The 26,200-nt window shown below is 40.8% G+C and overlaps 1 long non-coding RNA gene across 3 annotated transcripts in view; it reads left to right on the top strand.

The window, feature by feature from the left end:
* The window catches only part of LOC138741491 (uncharacterized), a 50,567-nt gene extending 27,193 nt beyond the window's left edge, over positions 1–23,374 (top strand). Inside the window, exons 2-5 of one of the 3 annotated variants that reach the window (XR_011343541.1) lie at positions 1,548–1,675; positions 15,898–16,238; positions 19,267–19,457; positions 20,930–23,374. This is a non-coding gene — a long non-coding RNA (uncharacterized lncRNA). Of the gene's footprint in view, positions 1–1,547; positions 1,676–4,288; positions 4,426–15,897; positions 16,239–19,266 lie in introns of all 3 variants that reach the window. The other 2 variants (XR_011343540.1, XR_011343539.1) reach the window with 2 other exon arrangements.
* The last annotated feature ends 2,826 nt before the right edge of the window (positions 23,375–26,200 follow it).

Here is a 26,200-nt window from a genome sequence, read left to right as displayed (position 1 = left end):
AGCCAAAAAGCCAGGTGGAGCTTGGTCCCATGTAGATTTCCATAGTTACACCTTTGATTAAGAGGAAGTGAATGGAGTTCAAAAAAAAAAGTTATGCAATCCAAGAAACAGTTCCGTCAAACGAATGTGTCATAGAACACTGCTAGATTACTAGTTGGGCCTCTGTTCAAAGAAAAAGCAAGGTGCCCCCAGACCTTCATGTTGTGGAATGGATGTGTAGAGGGATTGTTTATCCATATTAAACATCATCTGGCTGGGATTGGGAATTCTGGAGATCAGACAAAGGATCTGAGGGTCTGAGGTGAGGTGTCCTGACCGACATGGAGGCAGATATGGTGGAAGAAAGTTCACCATGTTCTGGAATTCATTATGAAAGCATGGGGGCTGAAGTCGCGGCCTCTGCTGGGAACTGAATGTTTGAGATCACTAGGGAAAATCAGAGGAGGTGGTGGAAAAAATAAACGGGGAATGGGACTGAGCTAAGGAATGGGATCAGAGGAAAATGAAAGAGAAGAAAAAATGCTGCCTGCTGCAACACAAAATAATAAAGAATAAAGTGGAACTGCAGACCACGACAAAATCTCTCGATAGAGAGATAGAGTGGCAGAGTGCTCCTTGCGGGAGAACAAAATATCAGTGTCTGACTTTTCTGCTTTTAACTACATATGTGTACTGCACATGCTGCTCTCATGCATCCTGGCCTCTTCATTGAAACAATGATTGCTGATATATGAATGTTATTCTCCTCATAGATTCCAGCCATTATGTTTAGATTCTGTCCTATACCGCAACACCATTTGATTAGATCACTGCAGTCTAGTTCTAAAATAGCACCCTCTCTCCCATCAGTAAGAATCTTATGGAATTTAAGGAGATTATCAACTCATGAAGCCGATTTGTTTCAAATAATCTTTTTGCTTTGAAGAGTATGTTCAAGTTTCCTGGGAAGTGGCAATTGAATCTGTTTCTATTCCACTTCTTCAGTAAATGCCAAGCCATTAGAACCATTGGATATTACCCCTCCATAAATCTTCGTCCGCGAAGCCAAGCCAAAGAAGAAGAAGAACCAACATAAAAACATATTCTCATCTCTCTTTTATTGTGTTGGGAAATGTATGAAGCATATTCATTGACTTTCTTGTGGCCAGAAGTAAAACACTTTCCTCCTCCATCCTCACAAATCAATTCATAATTTTGAATGCGTCTTAAGTGACCCCTGATAATCTAAGAACAATAATCCATAGTTCAGTCAAGGTTGGACACATTAAGGACACCAGTGTTTGAAGGGTCAAGTTGTTTTAATATCTGGTAATTGCATTAATACATAGTGCCTCACTGCATCATTTGAAATACAGCTGCACAAATTATAATGTGACTGTATTTATATTTTTCACAAATAACAGAGGAAAATATTATAAATCATTCAAAATCTGCTGAGCCATCCTGCAGAAACAACAGTCAGATCCATATTTTTACAAACCAGAATACCTCAATGGATCAATCAGTACTCCGATCTTTGTCTAACAATTCCCCAAACTTACTTGCAGATCACAGATATATTCATAGGACCTCAGCTCTGAAGATATATTTGATCTGAATGAAGATCTGTTCCCTGGTACAATCGATACTTCAATACTCTACTGACCATTCTTCAGAAGAAACTGCTCAATTAAAAGTAAGTGATAATCTCACTAGTACATTATGTATCAATGCTCAATTATAATTCAGTAATATGTCTAAAAGCATAATAGAAGTCAATGTGAATTGTTCATACACAATGAGTTTTAAAGAGAGGAAATGCTTCAATTAATTCTTAATGACATTATTTAGTTGTCAGCTTTTGTCACTCAATTAATAATAAAGGCAATGATGAATCTTTCATTTGTCAAGTATAGGATCACCAACACTTGCCATGTCAGTTCAAAGATTCATCAGTTCCATGCACAGAAACCGTAAATTTTAAAATTGTTAAGATTTCTGCTAGTATATGGTAATTTAACATTTTCCTGTCCTGCAATTTGAATCTAATTGTTAGCTTTATTTTTACCCTGCTCTTTACTAAATCTAATAGACTTTCAATATTGTGGAGGGTTTGTGCCTGGGATTGACCCTCAAAGATTGGGATTGTTAGGGATTCCTTCACCCACCCACTTATTATGTACACACGTTTCATTTCGAGTGACTGCCACTTTAAGTGTTAATACAGGCTGTGGAGAGACTGGATTGCACTATCAAGTACAGAATATAAGGCAAGTTGATGCTCTGAAGGAAAAGAAAGAACAATGGTTGTTTATCCAGGAAAACAGGTGGGACACTTAGAGAGTCATGTGAGTGGTACTCTTAAAGAAACAGGATTTTCATTATTGACCACCAGCCACATGATGAACACAGAGGTGGAGTGACTTTGTGTGAGGTGGACAATTCAGCTGATTCTCCCAGTCAGGGGAATTATTGAAAGCAGAAGATTTGCTTCATTGGATCGTGACCTTGCTTGGTTTTTGGAAACATTGTAGAAGTCACTCATTTTGTTTCCCTACACAAGGAAAAGGGGAGTTGTGACAACCATTCGTCCAAAAGGATATTTCAACGAGGAACTTGACAAGGATTAGTGAGTTTTCAGCAGTCCGGTCACTCCCACCTCCTTCGTGATTACTGGACATCAGTTTAAATGTCTGCATTTCAACTATGGACTTCTAAGACTGAAATTTGGAATGACTTTCCAGAATCATGCCTAAGCTGTAATGGTTTGGGTAAAAAAAACACACACACACACACACACACACTCGCGCATAGTTGAGGTTGAGTTTAGCTTAGTTATATTATTAGTAGTTAATAAATATATTGTTTAAAAAGAAAAACAGTAACAGTCTCTTGGTGAATTTCTATTGCTGCTGGTCTGTGATGTAACACACTTCTCTTGCCTGTGGAGTAATCCAGGCATAATAACAAAATTTGACAGATCCCTTTAAGGCATATGTACATTTAGGATTTTATTTATGCTTACCCTGTGGTAATGCTATTTTACTGCTTTACTGTGATTTTGCATTGGCATCATTTCAAAATTTCACAGAATGATCCCAAAATGCAATGATAAAACTCCACCAATCACTCATTTGTATCAGACGTGTGAAATAAAGCACAGCAAGTAATATTAAAACATATCTGTTTCCAAAGTAGTCCCGACATTTCAGGCCTGAGCCCTTCTTCAAGAAATAAAGAGAATAAGACAGAAACAGGAAATCTCAGAAAGTATCAGAATTCAGATAAAGCTGAATGGGGAGGAATCCAGTCCAACAAAAGGTGTGAATTGAATATGATAAGGGACGAGGTAAGAATTTATCATGTTTGTGCAAAAGGAGATGGAAGGAAGGCAACAGGAAAAGAAGTGGGGGAGGGAGATTTAACAAAAGCAAGGTGTTGATAATAATGCCAATTGGTTGGAGGGTGCCCAGTCGGAAGATGAGGTGTTCCTACAATTTGCGGGTGGTCTCAGTCTGGCACTGCATGAGACCATAGACAGACATGTCTCCAAGGGAATGGGATGAAAGAATTGAAATGGGTGGCCACTGGATGATCCATGCTATTGAAATGGCCAGAGCTGAGGTGCTCAACAAAGCAATCTCCTGTTCTGCATCCAGTCTCTCCAATGTAGAGGAGACCGCAATGGAAGCACCGGATGTAGTAGATGACCCCTGCAGATTCACAAATAAAATGTTGCTTCACTTGGAAGGATTGTTTGGGGCCCCAAATGGTAGTGAGGGAGGAGATGTGGGTGCAAGTGAAGGATCTCCTACAGACATAGGAGTAAGGGAATGATTTGTGGTGAAGAAGGAGTGGACAAGGTTAAGGAGGGAGCAGACCCTGTGGAAGGCGGAGAGGTGGGATCATGTAGTAGGTGGCAGAAATGGCGAAGGAGGATGTGTTGGATGCGGAGGCTGGTGGGGTGTTAGGTTAGGACAAGAGGAATTCTGTCCTTGTTACGCAGAGGGTTTGAGGAGGCCACCCATTTCAATTCACCATTCCATTCCCTTGCTGACATGTCTGCCAAACTGACACCACCCACAAATTGGAGAAACAACACCTCATCTTCCAACTGGGCACCCACCAACTGGATGACATTAATATCAACGTCTCTGGCTTTTGTTAACCCCACCCACCCCAACTCCTCACTTATTCCCCTGTCCCCTTCCCCCAGCTCTGTCTCTCCCTTCCATCTCCTTTTACACAAACATGATAAATTCTTACTTCGTCCCTTATTGTATCAAATTATCACCTTTTGTTGGTCTAGATTCCTCCCCCAGACAGCATTGTCTGAATTCTGAGACTTTCTGAGATTTCCTGCTTCTGGCTTATTCCGTGAAGAAAGGATCAGGCCTGAAATGTCAGCAGTATGTTTTTGCCTCCTATGGATGTTGAAAAGACTGGGTGAGTACCTCCAGCATTTCAGTGTGTTTTTACTAAATGACTTTCGTGTTTCACGCAGAAATGCATATTCTACACTGAATGATATCATTACATACATATCATGTAAATGCCAGGTGCAGTCAGGTGAATTGTGTTTTGGCCAATTTTTCAGTGGTTGTTAATTGATCTGGAAAAGATCACCAGTTCAGTCCAATATCGGCAAACAACTTTTATGCATAATTTGCACTTAAAAAATGTGCAACTGGGTCTGATTTCAGGACAAAGATGTGAAATGTTTTGTACAGATTAGGGATGTGCTGCAGAAATGCACAGTTCAGTGGGTTTGGAGCCATCACTCATTATTTGACTTGTCACATAATCACCACTGACACAGAGTGGACTGCAGCAATGCTGATGATGTCTTAGCCCGTAACAGATTCCATCTGACAATCCTCATGTCCAGTTGCTGGGCGATGCTCTTTCAGCTGTCATTGGTAATAAATTGTAAGGAAAAGAATCACGGCAGACGCAATCACGGTAGTTGCACAAGACTTGCTGCAGGAAATATGCGGGAACATCTCCTTCTGTTCTTTATCTGAAGGTCAGTCCTGATCTGGTAAGATTATTGGGGATGTTTGAAAATAGTGAAATTTGACTGATGTATTTTCAGTTTTCCAATTGATTCTGAATCCTCTAATTTTTCTGCAAACTCTGGGTATTGTGAATTTTCATTTTAACAGTGTACTTGATGATGACACCAATGTCTTCATTACAACCATCAGAGAATAAGCAATATAATTGTCCTTTTAAAATACCATGTTGTTAACTCTGGCAACTCACGCATCACCATGAAATGGGCTTATATATCTGTAACTTGAAAGCCATAAGGTATGATTTTATCTCTCCAGATGACCACTGGAAGAAATTATGATAGAGTTGGGGTTGGAGAAAGGAGAGGGAGAATTGAACATTACAATGGTGTGGTAATTTCCATAGTCTTTCTACCTTCCAGCAATGCCACCCTCCTCTGCCACCTGCATCTTGTCTGTAGAAATGTCCATTTGCTTCAGAGGGATAGAGGGCAGGGGCTGCAGTGGGGTGCAAAGGTAAGTTGTGAAATTTAATTGTAAAGGGGTTGCAAAACAATTTTAACATTAAACAATGGCAAGTAAAATCACTTTTCATATTTACTATATTTTTTTGTTTCTGGATATTGCATGTGTACAATACAAATAATTTGGGCTTCCGTGAAAGAAAGTTCCAATCACCCTCTCCTTTGCACTTCTGTTCTCCACTTGATTTTGGGTGTCTGTGATCTTCCTTTGGACTTGCTTTGGGAATAGTTGTCATGTCAGGCTAGTGGGTTTGGATTGGGGTGGAAGTTAGTGATAGGGCATGTTAGTAAGGCCTTGGTTAAGATCATATAATTTTGTACTTTTGAGGGTGCAATGGATGACCATACGTTTTGATATCCATATCCCTGAGACCAATTCTGTTAAAGTTTATTGCTGTAGATTAATGCTTCAATGACACTTTTATAGGGAGGACGTAATGGATAATACTCTGAAGTTTCTCAATTAGATGACTAGCAGTTATTGTTGCTTTAATAATCCTGAGATAAATATGCAAATATTGACATTTCCACTGCAATGATTGTATCACCTTTAACGAGAGCTGGCATGGTTAGCATAGCGTTAGTGCAACGTTATTGCAGTGCCAGTGACCCAGGTTCAAATCCAGCATTGTCTGTAAGGAGTTTCTACATTCTCCCTGTAACTGCGTGTGTTTCCTCCAGGTGCTCGAGTTTGCACCCATCCTCCAAAAATGTACAGGTTTGTAGATTAATTGTATTTGGAGGGCTGGAAGGACCTGTTACTGCACTGAATCTCTAAAAACCTTCTTCCTGTCCTGATATCGTTCATATAGACTAGCATAATAAAGTAGACATTAAAAACGTTCAAGTTTATTTTATCATCCAATTGTACAACCCAATGAAGCAGCATTCTTCAGTTCTTGATACAAAAAACATGCAAACATACATAATACACATAGGTTACATACACTTTCAAGAGGGCCACCAGAGATGGGCAATAAATGGTTGTTTTCCTGGAAACTTAGAATATGGGACAGCACAGTTCAGGCCCTTCAGCCCATGATGTTGTGCCGACCCTGTACAAAAACAAAGCCGAGAAATCAGACTGCTCAAACTACAGGGGAATCACACTGCTCTCCATTGCAGGCAAAATCTTCACTAGGATTCTCCTTAATAGACTAATACCTAGTGTCGCCGAAAATGTCCTCCCAGAATCACAGTGTGGCTTTCGCACAAACAGAGGAACTACTGACATGGTCTTTGCCCTCAGACAGCCCCAAGAAAAGTGCAGAGAACAAAACAAAGGACTCTACATCACCTTTGTTGTCCTCACCAAAGCCTTTGACACCGTGAGCAGGAAAGGGCTTTGGCAAATACTAGAGCGCCTCAGATGCCCCCCCAAGTTCCTCAACATGGTTATCCAACTGCACGAAAACCAACAAGGTTGGGTCAGATACAGCAATGAGCTCTTCGAACCCTTCTCCATTGACAACGGCGTGAAGCAAGGCTGCGTCCTCGCACCAACCCTCTTTACTATCTTCTTCAGCATGATGCTGAAACAAGCCATGAAAGACCTCAACAATGAAGATGCTGATTACATCCAGTATCGCATGGATGGCAGTCTCTTCAATCTGAGGCGCCTGCAAGCTCACACCAAAACACAAGAGCAACTTGTCCGTGAACTACTCTTTGCAGACGATGCTGCTTTAGTTGCCCATTCAAAGCCAGCTCTCCAGCGCATGACATCCTGTTTTGCAAAAATGTTTGGCCTGGAAGTCAGCCTGAAGAAAACTGAGGTCCTCCATCAGCCAGCTCCTCACCATGACTACCAGCCCCCCCACATCTCCATCAGGCACACAGAACTCAAAACGGTCAACCAGTTTACCTACCTTGGTTGCACCATTTCATCTGATGCAAGGATCGACAAAGAGATAGACAACAGACTCGCCAAGGCAAATAGCGTCTTTGGAAGACTACACAAAAGAGTCTGGAAAAACAACCACCTGAAGAAACACACAAAGATTAGCGTGTACAGAGCCATTGTCATACCCATGCTCCTGTTCGGTTCCGAATCATGGGTCCTGTACCGGCATCACCTACGGCTCCTAGAACGTTTCCATCAGCGCTGTCTCCACTTCATCCTCAACATTCATTGGAATGACTTCATCACCAACAACTCGAGCTGGCGAGCTCTCCACTGGCCACCGAGACAGAGGTGCACCAAAGAAGAGGTACAAGGACTGCTTAAAGAAATCTCTTGGTGCCTGCCACATTGACCACCGCCAGTGAGCTGATATCGCCTCCAACTGTGCATCTTGGCGCCTCACAGTTCCTCCTTTGAAGAAGACCGCAGAGCCCATCTCACTGACAAAAGACAAAGGAGGAAAAACCCAACACCCAACCAACTAATTTTCCCTTGCAATCTCTGCGACCGTGCCTGCCTGTCCCGCATCGGACTTGTCAGTCACCAATGAGCCTGCAGCAGATGTGGACATACCCCTCCATAAATCTTCGTCCGCGAAGCCAAGCCAAAGAAGAATATATATACACCTACCAAAAAATCTAAACTTTCCCTACCTCATAACCCTCTATTTTTCTTTTGTCTGTGTGCCTGTCTCAGAGTCTTTTACATGCCCTAACTGTTCCAGCCTTCACTACTATCCTTGGCAATGCACTCTGGGCATGCACAACTCTGTGTGAACCCTGATGTCTCCCCTAAACGTTCCTCCCTTTACTTTGGACAGATTTCCCCTGGTTTGCCCCTGCCCTGTGAAAAAAGGTGGTGCCTGTCTATGCCTTTCATAATCTTGTAGACCTCTATTAAGTTACCTCTCATCATTTTTCACTCCAAAGGGAAAAGCCCAAGCTCTGCTAACCTTGCCTCATAAGACATATTTTCCAAACCAGGCAACATCCTGATAAATCTCCTCTGTACCGTTTCCACATCTTTCCAGTAATGATGTGACCAGAACTGAACAGAATATTACAAGTGTGGCAAACATCCTTATCATAAGATCACAAGATAAAGGAACAGAAGTAGGCCATTTGACCCATTGAGTCTTCCCCACGAATTCACCCTGAGCTGAACTGTTCTCACTTCTAGTTCTAATTTCCTGCCTTTTCCCCATATCTCTTGATACCTTGACTAAATATTTGTCAATCTCCCCTTTAAACTCCCTCAATGATTGGGTCTCCACAGCTGTATGTGGCAATGAATTCCACAAATCCATAACCCTTTGGCTAAAGAAATTTCTCTTCATCTCAGTTTTAAATGGATTCCTTCTAAATCTTAGACTGCACCCTCTTGTCCTGGATTAATCCACCAAGGGAAACATCGTATTCACATCTACTCTGTCCAATCCTTTCAGTATTTAATATGCTTCTATGAGATCTCCTCTCATTCTTCTCCAACGAATATAGTCCAAGGGCCTCTAAATGTTCCTCATATGGTAGCCCCTGCATTTCAGGAACCATCCTGGTAAATCTCAGTACTCTTTTACTACATCCCTTCTACAATAAGGGGACCAAAGCTGCACACAGCACTCCAAATAAAGTCTCACCAGTGACCCATAGAGCCTCATCAACACCTCTTTACTCTTCTACACTATTCCTCTCGAAATGAATGCCAAAATAGCATTTGCTTTTTTTTACTGCCGATCCAACATGGTGGTTAACCTTTAGGCTATTCTGCATGAGGACCCCCAAGTCCCATTGCATTTTCAAATTTTGAATTTTCTCCCCATCCAAGTAATAATCTGCCTGTTTCTTTCCTCTTCCAAAATGTACAACCATACATTTCTCAACATATATTGTAAAAAGATGTGGCTCCAACACCAACCCCTGCAGAACACCACTAGTAACTAGCAACCGACCTGAAAATTATTCTTTTATTCCTGCCCTTTGCTTCCTGCCTATCAGCCAATGTTCCACCCAATCTAATATCTTTCCTGTAATTCCATCTTATTAAACAGCCTCTTATGTGGCACCTTATCAAAGGCCTTTAGAAAATCCAAATACACAACAGCCACAACCTCTCCCTTGATCTTCCCTTCAAGAGCCCATGCTAGCTTGGACCTATCATGCCATGCACCTCTAGATATTTCATAACCTCATCTTTGAGGATCAACTCCAATACTTCCCAACAACCAACATCAGACAATTAGGCCTATAATTTCCTTTTTTCTGCCTCCCTCCATTCTTAAACAGCAGAATTCTATTTCCAAACCTCAGGAACTATGCCAGAATATATTGATTTCCGAAAAATCAATTCCAATGCCTCCACAATCTCCAAAGCCACCCCCTTCTGAAACTGTGGCTGCACCTCATCTGGTCTGGGAGACTTACCTATTTTTAGTCAATTCAGCTTAATAAGCACTATCTCTCTCGTAATCCTGACTATTCTTCTATTCCCTGAGACCTCTGACTATCAGGTATATTGCTATTGTCTTCCTCAGTGAAGACTGACACAAAATACATTATTTTCAATATCTACCCATGCAGAGTACAGTTCATATTAACAAAGATTGAACAGGAAAGAAAGGGGCCAAGAAAGTAAACAAAACTTTCTGTCTTTCCTCATGTGTTGTAAAAAGATTTCCAAGGTGTAGCTGAGACTTTGAGAATGGGCAGACATGGTGCATATTGAATTTAAAATGTAGGACTTTTGATTATTTTTTTTAGTTGGCTGAGGGATGCATGCAATTTCTAGCCCAACTCTCCTGAAAAAAATACATTTGAAGGCTTATGTTTGTGTAAGCGTGAACACACTGGGGTTCTTATAAGTAGCTTTTCACTTTGTGATACAGTAATTCTGGCAAACATAGTTGTTCCAGATATTGATATGTATCTTTGATCAAAGTTTCAAAGTTTTCTTAACAAAATAAGTATTTTGTTTCTGATAAACCATTATGCACTACTTATCCTTTAAAGTTTTGAAAATCATATGTTTTTCAGTCAAATAGTTTTTCAGTCAAGTTTAAGACGATCATTTTCATGTTTGATCTTCTATTAATAGCAGGCAAAGAATGATTGTTGCTGTATTTCATAAAGGTGTTTGTGAAAATATCTTTCTTCTGTTTTAAAGAGGAGTAGCAGGAACCAGGATAGAGAATGCTACACTTTTTATGTAAGATAAAAAATCCTTTTGTTAAAAAATTATTCAAAGCAAATTTTATTTAAAGTGTAAATGGGTTAAGTATCCTCTGTAGACATGTTGGCATCTCATATAGTAGGCAACTCAGACAGAAAGTTCTGACACATACCATTGAGAGCGACAGATGTGCCCACTCACATTTTGTAATTACTTCCAAATAATTGGAATAATTCAAATGTAGTTTGTGTAGAGGGAATTTCTGAAGTGTACAGCTGGGATTTAACACAAAAGTAGAAGTTAAAACTGTCAACTGAGCTGTCCAACCTTACAGTCTATGACATTATTTTCAATAAACTCAATTCCTTTTCAATTGTCCCAAAAGTGCCCATCTTACACGAGCCTCGGAATTACGCAATGATCTTTCCTTTTTAGAATTCAACAAAAACTCATTTGGCTAATTGCTGGGCTGAGAGAATTATCCTCTCCTGAGCAGCTAAATAAATTAGATTTACACCCTTTAACGTTTAGAAGAATAAGGGGTGACCTTATTGAAACAGAGGGGCATGAGAAAGGATATGTCATGATGGATGAATCTCAAATGAGGGGATGTAGTGACAAGATTAGGAAGTTGTCATTTCAGGCTGAAGTGCATAGAAACATTTCACAGAAAGAAATGGATCTCAAGAATTCTCTATGCAGAGGGTTATGGAGCTAGATAATTGAGGATACCTGAGCATAATTGAGGACAGCAAAGACCCACTCCACCCAGGACACACTCTACCAGGAAAGAGGTATAGGTGCCACAAGACTCGCACCATCAGGTTCAGGAACAGCTGCTACCCCTCCATCATCAGACTCCTCAATGACAAACTCAAACAGAGACTTAGTCAATGACTCTTACTTGTGCACTTTATTGATTTTCTTTTTGTCTGTGTTGCACAGTTTGTTTACATTCGTTAGCTGTTTACAGTTCTTTATTTGTTTACATATTTACACTGTGCACAATTTAGTTTTGTACTACTGATTAGTGGTCATTCTGCCTCGCCCTCATGAAAAAGGATCTGAAGGTTGTAGGTGATGTCATGTATGTACTCTGACAATAAATCTGAAATATTTGCAAAGAAAGTAGATACAATTCTGAAGGACAAGGGAATTGTGGAACTTATTGAATTGGCACAGAAGGGGAGATGAGGTCTAGGGTTGATCAGCCATGATCATATTGAATAGCAGGACAGGATGGAGAGGCTAAGTAGTCCCTTTTTTTAAGTTTGAGCAGAGAGACACAAAACCTTTGCTATCACATTTACAAAATGCTCTATATGGTTATTATTCTTACCCAGGATGGTCGCTGAGCATTTTTCAAAGACAAAGTGTACAAAATGTTACATTTTAGATTTGAAGGGGCTTAGGACATTTTAAATATTTCTGCCAGAGCTCCTCCAATTTCTCCACTAGCCTCCCCTAAGGTCCGAGGGAATATCTTGTCTGGGCCTGGGGAATTTATCCAACCTTATTTGCTTTAAGACAGCAAGCATTTTCTCCTCTTTAATCTGTATAGGTTTCATGACCTCACTGTTTGTTTTTCTTACTTCGCATGACTCTGTGCCCTTTTCCTGAATGAATACTGATGAGAAAAAAAATAACATTTAAGACCTCTCCCATCTCTTTTGGCTCCATATAAAGACAACCACTCTGATCTTCAAGGGGACCAATTTTGTCCCTTACTATCCTTTTGCTCTTAATATACCGGTAGAAACCCTTAGGATTTCACTTCACATTGTCTGCCAACACAACCTCATGTCTTCTTTTAACCTAATTTGAGGTTTTTCTTGCATTTTATTATACCCCACAAGCACCTCATTTGCTCCATGTTGCCTAAACCTGTTATACGCCTCTGCCTGCTTCCAAACCAGATCCCAATATCCCTCAAAAACCAAGGTTCCCTATGCCTTCTAACCTTGCCTTTTATCCTGACAGGAACATACGAACTCTGTACTCTTAAAATTTCATCTTTGAAAGTCTTCCACTTACCTCGCACATCTTTGCCTGAAACAACTTATCCCAATCCATGCATTCTAGATCATTTCTGATTTCTTCAAAATTGGCCTTTCTCCAATTTAGAATCTCAACCTGAGGTGCAGACTTATTATTCTCCATAATTAACTTCTGTCATCTATCTTGTCTCGTTCCCTATTAGGAGATCCACTATTGCACTCTCTCTAGTTGGTACCTCTATATATTGATATTGAAAACTTTCTTGAACATATTTGACAAACTCCAAGCCATCCACCCCTTTTACAGTATGGGGGTCCCAGTCAATATGTGGAAAGTTAAACTGTCCCACTGTCACAACTTTACATTTCCTGCAGCTGTCTGCTACCTCTCTGCAGAACTGCTTTTCCAATTCTTGTTGACTATTGGGCAGCCTATAATACAATGCCATGAGTGTGGTCATACCTTTTCCATTCCTCAGCTCCACCCATATACCCTCAGTAGATGAGCCCTCTGGTCTCTCCTGCCTGAGCACAGCTGTGATATTTTCCCTGGTGAGCAATGCCATTCCTCCCCCTTTCCTTCCCCCCCCCCCCCCACCACTCCACACCATTCTAATGCATCTAAAGCAACAGAAGCCCAAAACATTGAGCTGCCAGTCCTGAAACCAAGTTTTATTGATGGCCACAATATCATGATTCCATGTGCCAATCCACGCTCTAAGCTCATCTGGCTTTCCTACAATACTCCTTGCATTGAAATAGATGCACCTGAGAACATTTCCCCTATGTTCAACCATTAACTTTTAACAATGCATGCAATTTTAACATAATTTTTTTCCCTCCTCCACTCCTCTATCTGCTCCCCCTGCAAATTTCCCTCCCCCTTCAAATTTAGTTTAAACCCACCGGAGCAGCACTAGCAAACCTGGCTGCAAGGATATTAGTCCCCTTCCAGTTCAGACGCAAACCGTCCCATCAGAACGTGTCCTACCTTCCCTAGAAGAGACCCCAATGATCCAGAAACCTGAAACCTTCTCTCCTACACTATGTCTTCAGCCATATGTTAAGCTGCATTCTCCTCCTATTTTTAAACTCACCAGCATGTGAGATCACCACTCTGGCGATCCTGTCCTTCAACCTAGTGTCTAACTCCATGAACACTTCTTGCAGGACTTTCTCCCTCTTCCTATCAACATCATTGGTCCCTACATGGACCACAACATTTGGCTGCTCACCCTCCCTCCTGAGAATGCTGTCAACTTGATCTGAGATATTCTGGACCCTGGCACCCAGGAGGCAACATACCATCTGAGCTATTCGATCTCTTCCACAGAACATCTTATCTGACCCCCTAACTATGGAATTCCCTATCATTACTGCTCACTCTTCTCCCTTCCCTTCTTAGCTACAGGACTAGACTCTATGCCAGAGACCTGATCTCTGAGGCTTGTCCCTGGTAGGTTCCCCCCACCCCCAACAGTATCCAAAATGTACTGTATTTATTATTGATTGGGACAACCTGCACTTCCTGCCTGTACCCTTTCCCTCTCCTGTCTGTCACCCATATACCCTTCTCCTGCCTCCTCGGTGTAATGTGTCCCTGTAACTCCTGTCTATCACCCCCTTTGCCTCCTGAATGATCTAGAGTTCATCCAATTCTGGCTTCAGTTTCCTAATTCTGCTTATCATGAGCTGCTGCTGGATGCACTTTTCGCAGATGAAGTCATCAGGGATACTGTTGGCATCCCTGATGATCCATATATTGCAAGAGGAGCATTCCCCTGCCTTGGATGCCATTCCCACTGCCTATGACTAGCAGAACAAAATAGATGACATCTAAGAACTTGCCCTTACCTGTGCCTACCTGCTGAATCCTTTTTGTTCCTCAAATAGGGTGGCCCTTTCTGACTTGAACTCCACTATTCCCTCACCTCTTACCTGTTCTCGCTGAAACCAGTTGAGCCAAAGCTTGACTCAGCCCGCTCTGATGATAAGCGCTCCCTTGATATTTCTACATTTGTTCCTCACATTCAGAATGATCTGGAGGTAAATACAGGGCAGTTTGCATGGAATCACAGTCATTTACCAGCTTAAGTGTCATATGATTCATATGGAGTCTGATGGCCAAGCATGAAGTTGTGATAACCTCTCAGAGCTCTAAAGTCCACAGAACCTACAGCAAATGAGACCAGGGGCAGAAACAGGTTCCCCGTTTATTTAAATAGGGAAGAACTGTTGCAAGGTAATCAAGTAAGCATGAAGCACATTAGATTTTTTAATTAGTTGAGTGTGATTAATTGTTCAACATTGTTCTTAAAAGTGTTTTAATATTTGAGGTAATATTTTGCAATTGATTGAATATTCCTAAATGTTGGATCACTCATGGCAGCGGCCATGAGGGGTTGCAAGTTCTGTGAAAGCGGAGGACTGGCACAGGGCACCAGAAAATGGGGAATCCCATTTGAGAAGGAAAAGCAAAGGAGACGACCTACGGGATGGTGAACATTGCGGTGGACCACTGAGGGATCTGAGGCTGAATAACACGCAGGAGGTGGGCTGTTGGTGGCTTGAGGCGAGGTACCCACCTGGGATGTGGGCCGTTGACGACTGTGGTCAAAGGATTCAAAGCAGGCTGTGCTGGAGACTGGCTTGAGGCTGGCTGAGGTATTGGAGCTGGGATGTGAGAGGGTGCTGGAGAGTTACTGATTGTGTCAGAGTTGTGCATGTGGAGCTTGGGTTGCAGATGGTTCGGATTGAAGGTTGTGCGGTTGCTGAAGCTGTGGGAGCACTGGAGGTGAAGCCATGGACAATCAGGGACTCTCTTTTGCTTCGATTTCTCTGGTTATAAGGGGCGCTGAGAAATTTTTGCCAATCGAGAATCTGTCTGCTTTATGGTAGACTGAAGGAAATTTTGTGTAATATCACATTTTCTGTTTTATTACATGACAATAAGATAATTTTGTCTTTATTCTTCATTTTTTTTCATTTTTAGTCTTATTGGGGAGGGGAAATATTTCCCCGATATGTACTGAGGATGATGTGTGGCCGTTGCAGTCTGGCTCTGCTGCACATCCAGGTTTGCGCACATCGCCTCACTTGGCGATCAATTGCTGTGTTCATATCCTGTATATCCAGGTTACTGGGGTTTCAGGGGGCTCTTCATGCTGGCGCACTGCAGTGGTCATGTTATTTTGCATCCGTGATGTATATAGTTAATAAACTAGGTTTAATGTTAATCCACTTGCTTTCATTTATCTAAACAGGGTGTCAGAAGTGGGATGTTAATGCTTTTCGTCTGGGATTTGTTTTTTTAGGACAACTAAGCCACTCGTGATATATGCACATGAATATAACAGATGGATTCTGGAAGCCTGAACCACTTGTCTTACCGAAAACTGATGGATCTTTGAACAAGAATATGATATTTTAATTGCGGTGGCACACTCTGACAAGCCAGTTTGTACTCGAGCTTACATTCTCCTCAATCTAGTGGGGCCAGAGGCCATTGAATGTGAACGGTCTTTCATGTTCATGGGAGAAGTGAGAGATCTTGGCGAGAGAGGACCAATCCTTGTTCCCGCGGAATCCAAAGAGGATCCTGAATGCCTCGAGAAAATTTGGGGAGATGTGCAACCCTCAAACCAATGTTACTTTGGTAAGACACAAGTTAACACACAAAATCAGAAAGGTAGTGAGACGATTGACTCTACGTCAATGATTTAAGAATCAAATAGAAAAGCTGCAGTTTGGAGTTCTCTGTGAGGAGCTTATTAGAGACAGACTAGTCTGTAGTATTAATAATGACAACATGAGAAAGGTGCTACTGCCTGATAGGGATTTAACATTAGCTCATTCATGAGATGTCCGAAGAACATAACAAAACACTGGCTTCTATACATCACTCAGTCACAAATGTTGATGCAGCCCAGGCTAGGTTCCTGAGGAAACAAAAGTAAGAGGCAAAAATGAAGAACCAGCCAGAAAAAAATTGTGGCACAGTTTATCACTAACTGTAATAACTGTGGAGGTGATCATGCAGCTAAAAGAGACAAATGTCCAGCTTTTGGGCAACAGTGCCATTCCTGTAACAAATGCTGCAAGTCTAAACAACAGAGCTACAATAGGCAAAGAACTAGGAGAGCTGTTCACCAGATAGACCCAGACCAAGCTGGTAGTAATACAGATGAGGCATGCTGTGTCGATGGTAGAACTCTGCAAATGGCTGTAGATTCAACTGATGCACAGATAAAAGAAAACGGTAAACCTTTTGTCTCTGTGCAAGTTAATGGCACTTCATTTAAAATGAAAGTTGACACAGGTGGCAAATGTACTGTCTTGTCAAAAAAAAGGCATTTGAACTAGTAAAGAGTGAAGAAGAAACAAGAGCATGCATTAAATCCACAAGCCTTATTGCATATGGGGGTAGAAAAATGCAAACGGTTGTTATGGTTAAGTGGCAGGGCTACTTAGAGGGACATCTATACATATTGCTGTTTATCTTTGTTCATGATATTTTACCACTGCTATGACGACATACATGTATTTAAATGAGGCTGGTTTCATTTAGCAAAGACATTTACCACTTAAGCCCCACTGAAGATAATCTGTCACATCAAATTCAAGATAAATACAGTGAGCTTTTTTCTGGTGAGCTTGGAAAGCTACGTGTAACCTACTCCACGAGACTTGACCGAAAGTGAGACCAGTTGTTCGTCCTGCACATTGCATGCCTGTAGCTACGAAGGACAGAGTCAAAGCTGAGCTAGACAGGATGCATGAATTGAGTGTCATTATTCCGGTTTCTGAGCCATCTGATTTGGTATCTTCTATGGTTGCTGTCAACAAAAAGGAGAATATGCATCAATCCAAGATACCTGAATGCTGCTTTGAAAAGGCCACATCACCCTATGTGTACTGTGGAAGAATTGGCCACACAAATGTCGAATGCAAGTGTGTTTTTGGTTTTAGATGCGAGGAAGTCCTTTTGTCAGATTTCACTTGACCACAAATTGTCATTGCTAACTACTTCATCACATGTTTTGGTCGCTATGGAAGGTATTTGGACTCAACTCTGTCAGTGAAGTGTTCCAAAGCTCCATGGAACTGATTTTTGGGGGACGTGGCAAGATGGCATAGAGAGAAGGCGTGTGATTCCACCTTTCCCCAGTTAGACTTCTAAATACCCGACTTTAAAATTTGTAAAAGTGGTTAAAAATAGTATCTACAGATTTTGGAATAGTGAAGGAATGAAATGGCTGCAAACGTGAAAAAATCAAAAGCTCAATTGCAAAAGAAACTAACGTACAAAAGTGTTGAAGAATTAAGGCCTGCCTATCAAGTTGAAGCCACGGAGTCGTCGACTGGAGCCCCCAAGCCTCAAAGGACTCCTACTCGGTTAAGTAATACGCCGGCGCCGATCGCACATCCACAAGATGGCACAGTTCAGCGACAAGCTCAGCCAGTTCTGACTCACGCACCCGTGAGTCCAGTGCACGGGCGGATCAGCTGAGCGAGGACAGACCTGCGATTCCGCAACATTGCCTGGTGCTCCGGAGGCGTGCAGTGTAGCGTCGGAAGATGCACCTGTGTGTTCGGTGGTTCTGCCGGGCAAGCATAGTACATTGTGGGTCCATGAATTACTGGATAAGGTGTGGGCTGTGGGGGAGACCGAGTGATGGTGGGCTATCGACGTCGACATGCTGTCGTTGGGTGTCCAAACTCGCAGCCTCACCGGAAGATGACCTATTGCATTTGAGGAGGAAGAGAGCTCAACTTTATTGGAATTTACACAGGAAGAAATTGGGACTGACATCAGAGAAGGTAGGCCTCAAAGGGAGGTGATGGAACCTGGACTGGACTCTGTGTTTACAATCTTGGAAGGGATTGCTCATCAAATGGAAAAAATGTCAATGCAGATGACTGATGACTCAAGGATTTATGGAAGTGAAAACCAAAATGAATACTATGTATGAAGAAATGACTTTTATGAAGCAAGATATTAATGTAGTTAAAAGTGATGTTAGTAGATGCATAAAATCAGTGGATACCGTACAAGATAATTTTAAAAAGATTGAAGAAGGTTTTTTTGAATGTAAGAATCAAGTGGAGTGTAAGAGAGAAAAAATTGAAAAAGTGGAGGATCCTTTCGTGAATTGGGGGATTCAGAAGAAGGAATTATTGAAGAAGATTGATTCATTAGAAAATCAAAGTCGAAAAAATAATGTAAAAATAGTAGGTCTTCCAGAAAATATAGAAGGTTCTGATCCGGTAAAGTTTTTTAAGAAATGGATTCCTGAGGTCTTGGGCAAGGAATTCTTTCCCGATGATCAGGCACACAGAGCATTAAGGAAGAAACCGTTTCCAGGCCAATCCCCATGAGCAGTTCTGATTCGCTGTTTGAAATATCAGGATAGAGAAATGATATTGCGAATGGCGGTGCAGAAGGCACGGCAAAACCAGGCTCCAATGATGGCTCAATATAACAGGGTGTTTTTATGTAGATCTGAGTCAAGAAATTATTAGAAGACGTCGAGAATTTAATTCAGCTAAAGAAGTATTGTGGCGAAAGGGATATAAATTTGCCTTTCATTATCCGGCAGTATTGAAAGTTTTTTATGGAAATTTTCAATCTCAATTTTTTGAAAATGATCATGATACATTAATCTTTGCTAATTCATTGCCAGATTTACGGGGAAATGGACGATCGCCACTATCGTCACCTAAGAGGAGGGATCAATGGAAATGGGAAGAATGGAAAACATGGAAAGAATGGGAAAAAAGTTGAATTGATGCGAAGTCTTCTTGATATTGAGGACGCAGAACAATCACTGGGACTGGAATCACTGGGTTGACTGTTTTTATCTAAGTACTTTGTGTAAGTCTGACTGGGGGGGGTCGGGTGGATGACTCTGAGACCTTTAGTCACCTGCCACTAGTGGGTTTTACCACACCCAGATTTTTAGGGGATGACTACTTTTTAGTAGTTTGTTTTGGGATTGCTTTTTTTTCTTTTTTTTTGGAGTTTTTATATAGGGGGGATTAGAATATTAAGGGAATTAGAAGGGGAGCATTATTTTATAGTAGTGGAATATATTATTAGATTAAGAAATGTCTAATTTGAATTTTGCAATTCAAACGAGTTTTGGCTTGTATAAGAAAAATGAAAGTTGATATTGCTTTTTTGCAAGAAACACACTTGACGAAAAAGATCATTTGAAATTGAAGAGAGAGTGGGTTGGTCATGTGTTCTCTTCTTTTAATTCTAAGGCGAGTGGTGTTGCGATTTTAATTCATAAGGAATTACCGTTTGAGGGAAATGCTGGGAGAGTTTTGATGGTTAACATTAAAATTTTTGCTGAATCATGGACTTTGTTAAATGTTTATGCTCCTAATGTAGATGATGAACACTTCATGTCGGAGGCTTTTTTATTGTTAAATCAGGCCAATAATAATATTCTGATTGGGGGAAATTTTAACTGTGTTTTGGACCCTTTATTGGATAGATCTCCGAAAAGTATGAGGAAATCAAAGGTGGCATACAAATAGGAGCTTTGATGAAAGATCTGAATTTGGTTGATGTTTGGAGGAGAGTAAACCCTACAGAGAAAGACTTTTCATTCATCTAGACATGATTCATTTTCTAGAATAGACTTTTTCTTGGTTTAGGCACACTTACAGGGTAGAACACTACAGGCTGAATATAAAAGTCGGGTTATATCGGACCATTCAATGTTATTTTTCTCCTGTGTAAGTCCAGAAGTGGTGCAATCGTTTTATAGATGGAGGTTCAATACAATGTTATTGAAGAAACTAGAGTTTATTACTTTAATTAAGGAGCAAATTACTTTGTTTCTGGCTGAGAATGTCAATTCAGTACGTAGTAATTTTATACTGTGGGATGGTTTGAAAGCATATTTACGAGGACAAATTATTACCTATACTACGTAAGTTAAAAAGCAATATGTGGCGGAAAGTTTAACATTAGAGAAACAAATTACTGAGTTGGAAAAGGAATTTCAGAAAGATGTTACAGAAGGTAAAAATCTGCTTTAACGAAGTTGAAATTACATTATAATACATTACAAACATCAGTATGAGTATTTATCGATCTAAGCAACATTATTATGAATTGGGTGAGAGAGCTCATAAGGTATTAGCATGGCAATTAAAAACAGGGCAGACATCCCGAACTATTAATGCTGTGAAAAAGAATTCAACAGTTACCTATAAACCTCAGGAGATTAATGACCAGTTTTATTTATTTTCAGAAATTATATACTTCTGAGGGTAAGCAGGACACTGACTCTATTGAATCTTAATTATCTAAATTAAATTTACCTGTTTTAGGGGAAGAGGAGGTTAAAGAATTCGAAGCTCCATTCACGGATTTTGAGATTAAAGAGGCTATACAGGAGATGCTGAATGGAAAGTCTCCAGGAGATGATGGATTCTCAGTCGAATTCTATAAAGTATTTTATGAAAATTTACCTTCTGCATTTGGAGATGTATTGCAGCAACTAACTGAGGAGCAGTTGTTACCAGAATCTTGTTCGAGTGCTATAATTACTGTGATTCCTAAGAAAGATAGGGACCCGTTGAAAGTGTCTTCATATAGGCCTATTTCCTTATTAAATGTAGATTATAAAATTATAGCGAAGGTGTTAGCGAATAGACTTACCAAATATTTACCTCAGTTGATACATACAGATCAAACAGGTTTTATTAAAAATAGAAATGCGTCTGATAATATCCTCAGATTGATAACATTGGTCAATGCATTTAGACAGCAACCCAACCACTGGATGTGGAAAAAGCCTTTGATAGGGTTGAGTGGAATTTTTTAATTTAAGGTGTTAGAGAAGTTTAATTTTGGCCCTTATTTTATTGGTTGGGTTAAGGCTTTATATGCAAATCCAGTTGCTAGGGTGGTGACAAATGGCTAAATTTCTTTACCATTTAAATTAATGTGATCAACTCGACAAAGTTGTCCATTGTCACCAGCCTTATTTGCATTGGCTATCGAACCATTAGTTCAGACAATATGACGGAACGATAAGATTAAAGGAAAACTGTGGATGATGAATATAAGATTAATTTGTTTGCATATAATGTGTGGGTATATTTGACAGAACTGGAACAATCATTGAAATATTTGCAAGATTGTTTGTTAAAATTCGGGGAGTTGTCTGGATATAAAGTAAATTGGGATAAGAGTGAAATACTGTCATTTGGGGATGGAGATTATTCAGAATATAAAAGTATTATAAAATTAAAGTGGTCAGATAGAATTAAATATTTAGGGGTGGTTGTAAATGCAGATTATCAATCTCTATATAAATTAAATTATGTTCCTTTATTAAAAAGGATTAAAATGGATTTGACTAAATGGAAAGATTTGCTGTTAACATTAATTGGTTGAGTAAATTGCATTAAAATGAATATTTTTCCTCAAATTCAATATTTGTTTCAGTCGATGCCATGTTTACTTTCAAAGGTTTTTTTTCAAGATCTGAATAGAGCAGTGCGGGAATTTTTATGGAAGGGAAAATTGGCACGAGTAGCTTTGCATAAACTTACGTGGAAATATGCATTAGGTGGATTGCAGCTCAGTTGATATTTGTTAGTAGATTGATGGATATGGACCAACCTCCGAGTTGGGCAAAGGTGGAAATGGCTTGTATATCTGAATTTGAGATACACCAGTTTATATTTAAGTGGAATGGGAATTTATTGCGGGAATATAATATGCCAGTACTAAAACATTTGCTAAGGATATGGGTTAAACGAAATATGATTATCAATTATCAGTCCAAACCCCGTTATATCATAGTCAGCTTATTCCTTTTTCAATGTTTAATAATCATTTAAAGAGATGGAATTCTAAGGGTATTAAGATAGTTCAGGGCTGTTTTGAAGAAGGCCAGTTTCTTTCCTTTAATTGACTGAGGGAGAAATTTGATATATCTGTAAACTCTTTATTTGTGTATTATCAACTTAGAGCTTTGATAAAAGATGATTATGGTAAAGAGATGAACTTAACCATGTTGACAAAATTTGAGTCTTTGATTTCCTCTGTACCTAAGAAAGGTTATATTTCGGGTATGTACCAATTGTTACAAGAAGCAATGGATAAACCGGTTTGGGAGAAGTCGAGACTTAAATGGGAAAGTGATTTAACTTATATTTTTCCCGAAGATAATTGGGAGGCCATGTGCCATGATAGTGTAACTAAAGTGACAAATTACGATACGGAATGGTTAATTATAATTTTTTGCTTAAGTTATATTTGACTCCAGAGAAATTTAAAAAATATTGGTTTAGTAATTCGGATTCTTGTTTTAGATATGGATTATGTATTGGAACTTTTTTACATGCTGTCTGGTCTTGTGTTAAAGTACAACCGTTTTGGGAAGGAATTAGATTGGTTTTGGAAAAATTATTTAACATTAAATTGCCATTAGACCCATCAAATTTAAAAAAAAATTTTTTTTTGTTGTGATATATGGTTTCTTTGAAAGGACTAGGGTTGGATAAATTTTTAATTCCGTAGCACGAAAATGTGTAGCTAGTACTTGAAAAGATAATGTGGAGATTAATATAACACGCTGGCATAATGAATTGAGAACTTGTATTATTATGGAAAAAATTACTTGTAATTTACATGATAATTATTCATTTTTTGTTAAAATGTGGTCTCCTTATTTGGAGAATATGAATTTGGAAATACTTTGAAATATTCTTTATATTAACTGTATTGTTTTTATATTTGGCTTCCCTTAAGGGAGCTGGCTGAAGGGGTGGGAGGGTGGGTGGGGTTTTTTTTATATATATAAAAATGTGTTCTTCACTTTTCTTTGTTATGTTTAACTGTATTTTGATTAAAGTCTTTAAATAAAGTTTTCCAAAAAAAAAGAACAGATTTTTGCTGGATATCCCTGTGCAATCATAGTCGACGACATAATCAATGGAGGAAAAAGTGTGGAAGAACACGATGCCAACTTGAGAAAAGTGCTCAACCATGCTAGAGAGGTTAACTTGCAGCTTAATCCCCTCAAGGGCAGGTTCCGGCTGATGTGTAGCTATGTGTAGCGGGAATAAAAGTTCTCATGACTGGAGGGAGAACAAACGCTTTTATTAGTCTTCGAAAGGGTTCTGGGTTTAGGCAGGAAACCAGGGTTATATGTAGAGCCAGCCATCAGCACAACACACTACCAGTGAATCCCAGTACACCTCATTCTGCAGAATTTAGGGTCTGTGAATGCAGACAGAGAACATGGATTCAGAAAAAAATTGAAAAATATACAGTTATTTAGAAATTTACAGATTTAAGCAGTCCGGGGATCTGGAGATCCTGGTGGAACGCCTTAGCACCAGGGGGCCTTGACTCCTTGGGTCTCCTGGTCCCCTTGTGAGGGAGGAGAGGCGGGCTGGGTCTCCGGCTCAATGGTGGAGGGGGATGCATTTTCTTCCTGAACCGGATCCCCTGAGGCCCTGATTGGGGGTGGCTTGCAGGGCACTTGAGGCAATGGACCCTCTGTTCCGGTGGGTGCTAGCTCTCTGCCATCCAGGTATTTCACATACGTGGGATTGACGTGGAGCAGTTTCACCCTTTCCGCAGGGGGTCGGTCTTGCATCTCCTCATGTGCTTCCTGAGAGGAACTGGACCAGGAGTGGTGAGCCAGGTTGGGAGTGTAGTTCCCGATGCCGATCTTCTTTCGAAATTGAATAGGAGCTCGTGAGGAGTAGCGTTGGTTGTGGTACATAGTAGCGACCGGATGGAATGGAACACCATAGGGAGGACTTACTACCAATGTGAGTCTGGAAGGCCTTTTGACTTCTGGGCCAGTTTGACAGCCTTCCAGACCATGGCGTTCTCTTTTTCAACTTGCCTGTTCCCCCAGGGGTTGTAGCTAGTAGTCCTGCTGGATGCGATGCCCCTCGTCAGCAGGTACTTACGTAGCTGTGATATCCGAACAGGGTGAAAATGGAATATACGGCCTTTATGATTGATGAAGTGGATGTGGAATGGTGAATGGGAAGCGGGAGTACTAATCAATGATAGAGAGGTAGAAAGTGTTCTCGTTCATGGAGGGGAGAGGTCTCTTAAAATCGAAGGGCCTGGATGACTTTATCAGGTGCGGCTTTGCGGGCGGTAGAAGTGGGGCTTGCTCTCTGTGCAGACCTAGCAAGACCTGGTCATTTCCCTGACGTCTTCCATGGAGTAGAGCAGATTGCGTGCCTTGACAAAAATGAGCCATGCGGGTAATCCCTGGATGGCAGAGATCATTATGCACAAACCGCAGTTGGCCAGTGTGTGCAGACGTACATCTTCCTCTGGATAAGGCATCTGGAGGATCATTAAGAGCTCCTGGCCAATAGGCAAAATCATAATTGTTGGTGGAAAGCTCAATCCTTCTGGCAATTTTGTAATTTTTGATTTTGTCCATCTGAACATTATTAAACATGAATGCGACAGAGCTCTGGTCAGTGAGGAGTGTAAATTTCCTACCAGCCAGGTAGTGTCTCCAGTGCCTCATGGTTTCTACAATGACTTGAGCCTCCTTTTTCATCAATGGATTCCAGAGCTTGTGGCTTTGTAATGTCTGAGAAAAAAATGCAACCGGCCTGCCCACCTGTTTGAGGGTAGTGGCCAGGGCTACGTCCGAAGCGTCGCTTTCCACTTGGGAAGGTACATTCTCATCTACTGTGTGCATGGCAGTTTTCGCAATGTGATTCCGGAGGTAGTTAAAAGCCGTTTGGTCTTCAGCCAAGAGGGAGAAATTACTGGCTTTTAAGAGAAGGCGAACCTTATCAGTGTATTGAGGGATCCAGTGAGCATAATATGCGAAAAACACCAGGCATCTCCTCAAACCCTTTGTGGTCCTGGGAACAGGGAGTGTATCCTATCGGGATCGGGGCCAATGATGCCATTCTCCACCATGTAGCCAAGGTTAGCTAGATGTTTAGTCCTGAACATGCACTTGTCAGAGTTATAAGTAAGGTTCAGGGCTTTCATTGTGTGGAGAAAACTCTGGAGGTTGGCATTGTCTTCCAAGGTATGGTCACAGATGGTGACATTGTTAAGGTAGGGGAAGGTAGCCTTCAACCCATACTCATCCACCATCCTGTCCATTTTCCTCTGGAAGATGGAAACCCCGTTAATGATACTGAAAGGGACCCTCCAGAATTGATAGAGAAGGCCGTTAGCCTCAAATGCCATATATGGACAGTCCTTGGAACAGATTGGCAGCTGGTGACGAGCAGCTTTCAGGTTGATAGTCGAATAGACTGATATTGCGCAATATTATTCATCATGTCCAAAATTCAAGGGAGAGGGGATACGCATCCAGGTGTGTGTACCAATTAATAATTTGGCTAGTCAACTACTAGCCTGGACTTGTTTTCCCCTTTTACCGCTACCACTTGCACTCTCCACCGGCTGGTGCTAAGTTCGATGATACCTTTGTCGAGCAGACATTATGTCTCAGACTTTATGAAATCTCTGCTGTGCTGTACCTCCTGCTGTTGGTAGCAATAGGTTTGCAGTTTGAGGACAGATTCGGGAAGAGATGGGGGGGGTCGATATTTAGTGTGGAGAGGCTGCATGTGGGTTCTGAT

Source organism: Narcine bancroftii, chromosome 8, assembly GCF_036971445.1.
Source record: "Narcine bancroftii isolate sNarBan1 chromosome 8, sNarBan1.hap1, whole genome shotgun sequence".
Lineage (NCBI taxonomy): Eukaryota > Metazoa > Chordata > Chondrichthyes > Torpediniformes > Narcinidae > Narcine > Narcine bancroftii.
Note: the sequence above shows the minus strand (reverse complement) of the source record. Positions and strands in the feature narration are given on the sequence as shown.